The following is a 9785-nucleotide window of genomic DNA, read 5'->3' as shown; positions in this document are numbered from 1 at the left end:
CAAGATCAGATGATGAAGATGATGATTCAGAAAAAAAAAGCTCTCTTTTTCTTCTCACGTCTACTTTTTATGTCCTCTTCTAACAGTACAAGTGTCCTTTCTAAAAAATTATTTTTTCCTTATATGTATAGGTTGGTTATACCAGACTGGATAGCTCACGTAATTTTAATTCTTATTCGGACAGCTGTCAGGTGCGGCGACAATTCTGGATGCAATTTGGAATCCATTTATATAGCGACATTAATGTGAAAAGATTACAAAATTAAGGACAAAATAGGCTAGGATTCACTGAGTTATAAAATGCAATTTACTAAACAGAAAATGCTAAAATGTATGCTAAGGATAACTAAATGGGAAAAATTTAACCAATAAGTAAGGGGGAAAACCTATGTTCTTTCTAGTGCTATCACATCCCCAAACTTGATTTTTTACTTGTCCTTAAGTAAAATAGAAACTAGCAAGGCTACAAAAATTTTACTAAGGGAAATGATCATTCTAGCAACTTGAACCTTCTAAATTCTCAATGGATGAATCACATTCAGATGGAAGAATATTGCATCGACAATTGACAAGCATGAACGAATAAGGTTGCAACTTCATCAATGCTAGCATCATGCTTCAAACCCTAAGTGCTAACTACCATTACATCATTTATCTTACAATATTAAGTATTTATATATTATATATACACATTTTTTTTAAAATACGGGATATTGTTGCATTACTGTACCCTTGATCCTGAGAAGTAACGATTGGGTGCAACAAACCCCTAGAGTGTACGTAATTGCGCTGACACACACTCATGTAGCAATAGGCTATGGCCAGATTGATTTTTCTAACTCTTGTATTGGAATGTTCCCTTTTTAACATTCCGTACTACACCCACTTTGGAGTGTTTCTAATTTATAACTATATATACATATATAAGTAGCTGTAAAAAGCAAATTCATTCAAGATTTAAGGAATGATACCAGCCATCCACTATTAATCCAACCTAATCCATTTATTAAAGAATTGAAGCTACAACCTGTCAAATTTATCCAACTCATTCATTGATAATTCACATGATTCAAGAATTAAGCGTCGAATGTAACATAAATTTTTGAACAATTTTCATTAACTATAATTAAAACTTGCATGCTTTATTACTAAAAGAAAATATTTGAAATGTGGGTGCATTTCCAAGCCTCATGTGCATTCCCCCAAACTTAAAGTTTGCATTGTCCCCAATGCACTAACATGAAAATGTAATGACAATAAAAAAATGCAATGACAATGTATACTTATCAAAATAAAACTTACAGCTACATGAAATGCATGAATACTACAACTAAAGCTTAAAATAAACTAACTCAGTTATTTGCAGCCATCGATGTGGCTACATGATGTTTCTTTCTCCTCATTTTTTTCTCCTCCTTCTTTTATTTTTTATCCTTGGAGCGCTTCCTTTTCTTTTATTTAGGCTTTGCACGGTCTTTGGATTGCTCCTCAGTTTTCGACTCTGCCCTGGCATCATTGGCTACTTCCTACGTAGGAGAGGCCACCTGGAGTGGTCCAATGTAGATGACTATTGCCAATGAATTGCATTTCTCTTCACTGGTTACCTCAATAACTTCTATCGAACTCGCTCCAACTCACTCTAAATTATCAATATTTGCACCCACAAACTCGGGTTCACTAACAGTCTTCTCAACAGAATCTTCTTCTTCTTTTTCTTTCTCTTTTTCAACAACTTTTTCTTCTTCTTCAGCAACAACTTCCTCTTCTGTAGCAACTACTTCCTTCTCAATAACAGTATCCTCTTGATCAGCAAAAATACCATCCCCGAATAAGTTATCAATCTTTCGCAAGCATTCTTCAATGTTCCTAGATTCCTCTTCTTTCTCATTATCAGAGACCTGCACAATGGGTAGGGATGCCACTGATCTGTCTTAGTTTTCTAAGTTGTCATTCGAGAAAGAGACGTTATAATTTCAAATGATTGGTGGAAACACTAGGAATTCTGATAATGGGGATGTGTAACACCCCAAACTTGGCCCGGACGTTATGGCCGAATTCGACGTGTCACATTGAAGTGTTTTAGCGAAAATCGTGTTTTCATTGAAAACCCTTCTTAAAAAAAACTTAATTAACAAAAAAACTCCTTTCAATCACTTGTTTGAAACATAAGATTTGATGAAAACATGTCACTTAAAAATTTAGTTGCGGAAACGTAGAAAAGACATACTATAGTTTAAGAAACCATGTTCAACTTCTTATAATTACATCAAATAGAAATAATAATCCAAATAATAACAAAATGGAAGCCTTATTACAATCTGATTTGAAAATTACTTAATCAAATAGAAACTTATATGCTTAAAATAAAAAACAAGTCCAAATTAACTTGCTAGCTGGCCACCCAAAGTCCCTCCAAACATCGAACCTTCTACTGAGCATCACCTGAAAATAAAATAAAAGAGGGGGTGAGTTTTTCGCAAACTCAGTGTGTACAACCCTCGAAAAGAAAAACATGCATTCCAGAAATCATCATACATCAAACATACAATGCAATCCCATCCCAATAATCCATCTGCTACACACCAGCTCCGTCCCCCGTCACACTATGTAGGGATATAAATATCGACCCACCCAACTGACACACCAATGGTAGCCCGGTTGCGAAACTACCTTCATTTACATATTGAGCTTTAAAAGTCGTCGGTGGATCCACGATTGTCAAGCAACCATGCGATCCTCATATACTTCCTCCGTTCCATAATTTCCAACCCATATGCAACCTAAGCAGAATATCATATGTATGCAGCAGATATGCATGTCACATCCATAAAACTTACGTTCAAACCTAGGGGTATTTTGTTCATTTTTGCCCTTAAGGGCATTTTGGTAATTTTCCCTTTAATATGGTTTTCAGTTACCTCGGCCCGATAACAAATGCTGTGAGCTAAGATGAACGAATACTACGCACCAGGTAGGATTCCAGAGAAGAGGAGGTGAGTCATTAAGACCGCTTACGTACCAAACTCTCCCTAGATCCAATCCTAGACATGCATATACCCGTTGCCACACCTTAACCCTATGACTTGTCCATGGTCGTAATATATTAATTAAGTTTTATGAAGTTATCATATACTAGGCCCAAAACCCCTACATACATGCATATGGCCCACTTGGCCCAATCTCATTCATATGGCCCATCAGGCCCAATTCACATTCGTATAGCCCATCAGGCCCAATTCATATTCATATGGCCCATTAGGCCCCAATCACATGCATATTCATGCTCGCATACAAATTTTCATCTCATAGCATCAAATGTTAATTTTTGCCTATTATGGGCCTAACAGCCCATCGGGCCCATTAAGCCTATTCTGGCCCGGTTGGCCAGATCGTAGCCTAAGTCCATGGAATCGCCCATGGGCCCCAGAAACCTATCAATTACCTTCTCACGAGTGTTCGTGCACTCGCAAGACTACAGCAGCCAAACTTTCAGCTTTTCGACATTTCGGCTTTTGCCGATCTACGTGTGTGTGCAGTGTATGTACACACCTGGTAAACAAGCGTGTTGTGATTCCCTTAGTCACCAACCTTGAACAACAATCCTTAATAGCCTTCCTTGATCACGTACTCCCTAGATCAAAACCGCAAACACCTAAAGAGCAATTTCGGCAGAGAGCTAAGATCCGAGATCAAAAACTAATTCCACTAGGTTCGGTCAAAGAGTATTTGGCTCTAGAGATTTGAATGGCAACAATTGCTTATTCGGCACCAAAGGAGAGAGGAAGAAGAATCAGCTAAACCCAAAAGTGAAACAAAGAAATCGGTAGGAGGAAAATAAAAAAGAGAACAAGAGTTTTCGGCTTTTGGAGAAATCGGCAGAAAGAAAAGAAAGAAAAAAGGGTTTTCGGCTTTTAGGGAAGAGGTTTCTGGCAACAATGTGAGAAAGATTTCGGCATTAGCCTCATAGCCTTGCATTCGGCACCTATTTACAGCCCTTATGGCTGAACTCCTCAAGCTTAAGTTCCCATTTCGGCTCCACTTGCTCCTCAGTTCTCATCCCCTCATTTTTCTCCCTGATAACCCCTTGATCCTTGCCTCAAATTTCTCTCCTGAACACTTCCCTTAGAGTCCATTTCCACGCCACTTCCAACCTTCTAGAAGGCCAAAATTAAACTTCTAAAAATACTAAGCTAGGATTCAAACCTTGGATCTCTTTGCTAGCTACTAACGCCACCTCCCTACACCCTAAGTGGCGTCACTTAGCCACTCTTCCACAATGCTTTTTGATGCCATTTTCCCCTATCTTTATTTAAAAGCCCAACTACTTGCCAACCCTGATTATTTTAATAATTAAACTATAATTTCTTCTACCCTTAGATTCGAACTTTAACCTTGACCAAGACCTACTATCACGTAATTAACACTTAATCGGAATTGCTAAGTGCAAAAAGAAAAAATTCAAAATTTTAGGATTTTTGGGTTTCGAGATTTTTGGGGCGTTACAACTATACCCCCTAAAAGAAATTTCGTCCTCGAAATTCCCAACTACTAGTACAGCTGTATAACATAGACTATCATACCACGCTCCCCTGTGCACTCTAATTCCAAACTAAGTAAATAGCACATTAAGGATAAAGTATGTACCAATATCTGCCTCTGGAGCGTCTCCGTCATCTCGATGACGTGCTGCATAGACCAAAGCTGGCTATCACGCCTCAGCATGACTAGCACGTCTGCTCGGTGCTCCACGGCCCAAACCGTTTCCACCCCTGGCCTGACCATGGCCTCTAGGCGGCTGTTGACCACCCCTCGGTGGCTGAGCACTACCTTGAGCCACTACTGGCACTCGACCTAACATTCGGGGCCAATCCTTGATCCTATGTTCCATAGACCCGTAAGCGAAACAAGCTCCCATCCTCTTTTAACACTAGCCTCCATGGCTTCTCCCACAATCAACACAAGGTGGCACCTTTGGATTAGTAGCAGGAGGTCCTGCCCTAACTGGCCCATTAACTCTGGCCTTAGCCCTAGGCCTCTCTCCCTTTTATTCTTACCCTTTTCTTTTTCCCGATTCAGGCGCTCAGTGCGCTTCGTCTCCTCCGCTATCTTTGCTTTCTCCACCAATTCTGAGAAAACTCGCTCCCTTTGTGGAGCTATCAATACGCTAAGGCTATCTGTCAGTCCGTCCTCAAACCTAATGCAACGCTCATAGTCCGTTGCCACCATTACTCTTGCATACCTACTAAGGTGTAGAAACTCCGTCTCGTACTTCGCCACCGATTTGTTTCCTTGGATCAAGTTCAAAAACTCCTTCCTTCTATCATCCACGTAGCTTGCATCTACATACTTTCCCTGGAATGCAGCTTTGAAAAACCCCCAAGTGACCCGCTCTGGTTGGGTGCTCTCTTTCACAGTCAACCACCATTGCTAAGTTTCTTCCCTAAGCAGTGACACTGCCCCTTTCAACTTTTGTTCATGTGAACAGTCCAAGTCCTCCATTATCCTTTTAGTGGCCTCCAACCAATATTCCACCATGTTAGGAGCCACGCCAGCCATGCCCTTAAAGATCTCAGCCTTGTTCGATCGAAGTCACTTCGGAATGGACCCCCGATTTCCAGTGCCATTGTTGGGCCCAGCGACCCTTTCTAGAATCCTCAGCATTGCCTGCGACAATGCATCTTCTCCCGCGACCAGATCGTACGGTCCATTCCCAGCTACAAGTGAGGCTGGAGCCTCTTCTACTCCAACATCGGGCATATGGCCTGATGCCGACAATTTAGCCCTCATACTTTAGCGGCCTCGACCACGGCCTCTTGCACCACTTCTAGCACTCATCATTGATTCATATATTATTTGGATTAAAAATTTTATGAAGTTTTAGTTAGTTTCAATATTTAACCCAATGTTTTATGAAAGTATTTAGAGAGAATATTATTTTCGAAAATCCTCTACAGTTTCAAGATCCTACCGACTTCAGTTCTTGATAAACCGTAATTTATACATATTTCTATCCCATGCTTAGCACATTTTATGGATGATTTTTCCTTAAATTTGGTGAATTCGATGCTCCTAATGCCTTAATTTTATGTTTTATTCTTAGATGAGCATAGAAGAGTGAAAGGAATAAGAAACGGGCCAAAAACGGAGAAAATGGGCAAACGTACGAAATCAACATGGCCTGGACCTCCTCACATGGGCAGACCACATGACCGTGTCAATTTGGCAGAATCGAAGCACGACTCACACGGGTGGACCACACGCCCGTGGCTATTTAACAGGCTTGACCACAGCATGAAGTAATCGCACACGTGCGTGTCCTTGCCGAGCCCAAGTTTAGTCCAATTCGAAAATGGCCAATTTTGAGGGTTCTTAGGCATTCCAAAGCCTATAAATACACCCTAAAGGAGGAGGAAAAAGGGGGACACAGGGAAGGGAGCAGGGAACTGCTCAAGGAAAGTCGATTGATCCATCTCAGAAGCCGAATTCATCATCAAGACTGAAGATCTCCCCTCAATTTCCCTTTAGGAGTTTTGGGTTTTTCTTTATATTTTGTATTCATTATTTTTCTGAGATGTTTACCTTTTTAGTTATAAATTAAAAACTAAGGGGAATGAAACCTAAGATAGATCTTGTTATTATTATCTGAATTGTATGATAAATATTTGACTTGTTCTTAATTATGTGTTCTTTATTCTGGTTTTGATATTCCAGGATATTGATTCAAGTTAAGCTCTTATTCAGAGGAGGAATAGACCCTATCTAAGAGTACATTTGTCATAATTAAGCGGAGTTGATTGCGCGCCTAGAGATAGGGTGACAAGATTTTGCCAGATTAGGGTGAAACCTAATAAAGGGATCCATAGATCGAGTTAATGCAACCCTAAGGAGTTAATTAGAAAGAAATTTTAATTATTCAACCTAGGGTTAGACGTTGTTAGTCTCGAGAGGGATAATAATATAACTTAGGGATTTCTACAGATCAAGTTAAATGAATAAATCATCCGATTCAGAGTCAAATAACAAGTGAAGTCTAGGTGGATTTTTCCTTAGGTATTATCTTAATGCAATCGTTTTTTCAAAAGTAATTCCCCAATTCTATTTTCTGTGAATTCTTAGATTCGTTAATTAGTTAGTTAAAACAAACCCCATTATTCTTAGGCTAGATAATAAAAAGACAGTCTTTAGTAGTACTTTTAGTTCCTTTGGGTTCGACAATCTGGTCTTGCTAAAGCTATACTACTGTTCTATAGGTACACTTGCCTTCATCATGATAATAGTTAGTTTCAAGAATGATTCATTATAAATATTTAAAACCTTTCACGAATATCACGTATCTATTACACTCTAACAAAATCATCTAATGTAGCCCTTTAACTATCTAATGTATAACAATTTAAACAAATTTAAGAATAAAAGTACTTGGTTCGACGTCGGAGACTCAATGTGCCGCTCAACAAGACTTCCACTTTTCTAAATCATTGTAATTTTTTTTAAAACACAAAAAGAAATCAAGTAATAAGGGCCACTTTATAGCCCTTATTTTGTAACCTAGGCTCTGATACCACTAAATGTAACACCCTAAACCTAGCCCAGACGTTATGGCCGAATTCAGCGTTTCACATTGAAGTGTTTTAGCGAAAATCATGTTTTCATTGAAAACCCTTCTTAAAATAAAAGAAAATCTTAATTAACAAAAAAACTCCTTTCAATCACTTGTTTGAAACATAAGATTTGATGAAAACATGTCACTTAAAAATTTAGTTGCGGAAACATAGAAAAGACATACTATAGTTTAAGAAACCATGTTCAACTTCTTATAATTACATCACATAGAAATAATAATCCAAATAATAACAAAATAGAAGCCTTATTACAATCTGATTTGAAAAGTACTTAATTAAATAGAAACTTATACGCTTAAAAAAAACAACTCCAAATTAACTTGCTAGTTGGCCACCCAAAATCCCTCCAAACATCGAACCTTCTACTGAGCATCACCTAAAAATAAAATAAAATAGGGGGTGAGTTTTACGCAAACTCAGTGTGTACAACCCTCGAAAAAAACCAAGCATTCCAGAAATCATCATACATCAAACATGCAATGCAATCCCATCCCAATAATTCATCCGCTACACACCAGCTCTGTCCCCCGTCACACCATGTAGGGATATAAATATCGACCCACCCAACCGACACATCAATGGCAGCCCAGTTGCGAAACTACCTTCATTTACATATTGGGCTTTAAAAGCCGTCGGTGGATCCATGATTATCAAGCAACCATGTGATCTTCATATACTTCCTCCGTTCCATAATTCCCAACCCATATGCAGCCTAAGTAGAATATCATATGTATGCAGCAGATATGCATGTCACATCCATAAAACTTTCGTTCAACACCTAGGAGTATTTTAGTCATTTTCTCCCTTAGGGGCATTTCGGTAATTTTCCCTTTAATATGGTTTTCAGTTACCTCGGCCCGTTAACAAATCCTGTGAGCTAAGATAAACGAATACTACGCACCAGGTAGGTTTCCAAAGAAGAGAAGATGAGTCATTAAGACTGCTTAAGTATCAAGCTCTCCCTAGATCCAATCTTAGACATGCATATACTCGTTGCCACACCTTAACCCTATGACTTGTCCACGGTCGCAATATATTAATTAAGTTTTATGTAGTTATCATAAACTAGGCCCAAAACCCCTACATACATGCATATGGCCCACTTGGCCCAATCTCATTCATATGACCCATTAGGCCCAAATTCACATTCGTATAGCCCATCAGGCCCAATTCATATTCATATGGCCCATTAGGCCCAAACAACATGCATATTCATGCTCGCATAGAAATTCCCATCTCATAGCATCAAATGTCAATTTTTGCCTATTATGGGCCCAACAGCCCATCGGGCCCATTAAGCCTATTCTGGCTCAGTTGGCCAGATCGTAGCCCAAGTCCATGGAATAGCCCATGGGCCTCAGACAACCTATCGATTACCTCGTCATGAGTGTTTGCGCACTCGCAAGACTACCGCAACCAAACTTTCGGCTTTTTGGTATTTCAGCTTTTCGACATTTTGACTTTTCAGTTTTTACCGATCTACGTGTGTGTGCAGTGTATGTACACACCTGGTAAGCAAGTGTGCTGCAATTCCCTTAGTCACCAACCTTGAACACCAATCCTTAATAGCCTTCCTTGATCACGTACTCCCTAGATCAAAACAGAAAACACTTAAAGAGCAATTTTAGCAGAGAGCTAAGATCCGAGATCAAATACTAATTCCACTACGTTCGGTCAAAGAGTATTCGGCTCTAGAAATTTGAATGGCAATAATTGCTTATTCGGCACCAAGGGAGAGAGGAAGAAGAATCGACTAAACCCAAAAGTGAAACAAAGAAATCGGTAGAAGGAAAATAAAAAGGAGAGCAAGGGTTTTCGGCTTTTGGAGAAATCGACAGAAAGAAAAGGAAGAAAACAAAAGGGTTTTCAGCTTTTAAGGAAGAGGGTTTCTGGAAACAAGGTGAGAAAAAGATTTCGGCATTAGCCTCATACCCTTGCATTCGGCACCTATTTATAACCCTTATGGCCGAACTCCTCAAGCCCAAGTTCCCATTTCGGCTCCACTTGCTCCAGACTTCTCATCCCCTCATTTTTTTCCCTGATAACCCCTTAATCCTTTCCTCAAATTTCTCTCCTCAACACTTCCCTTGGAGTCCATTTCCACGCCACTTCCAACCTTCTATAAAGCCAAAATTAAACTTCTAAAAATACTAAGCTAGGATT

This window comes from Gossypium hirsutum, chromosome A08 (genome assembly GCF_007990345.1).
Source record: "Gossypium hirsutum isolate 1008001.06 chromosome A08, Gossypium_hirsutum_v2.1, whole genome shotgun sequence".
Taxonomy (NCBI): domain Eukaryota; kingdom Viridiplantae; phylum Streptophyta; class Magnoliopsida; order Malvales; family Malvaceae; genus Gossypium; species Gossypium hirsutum.
Note: the sequence above shows the minus strand (reverse complement) of the source record.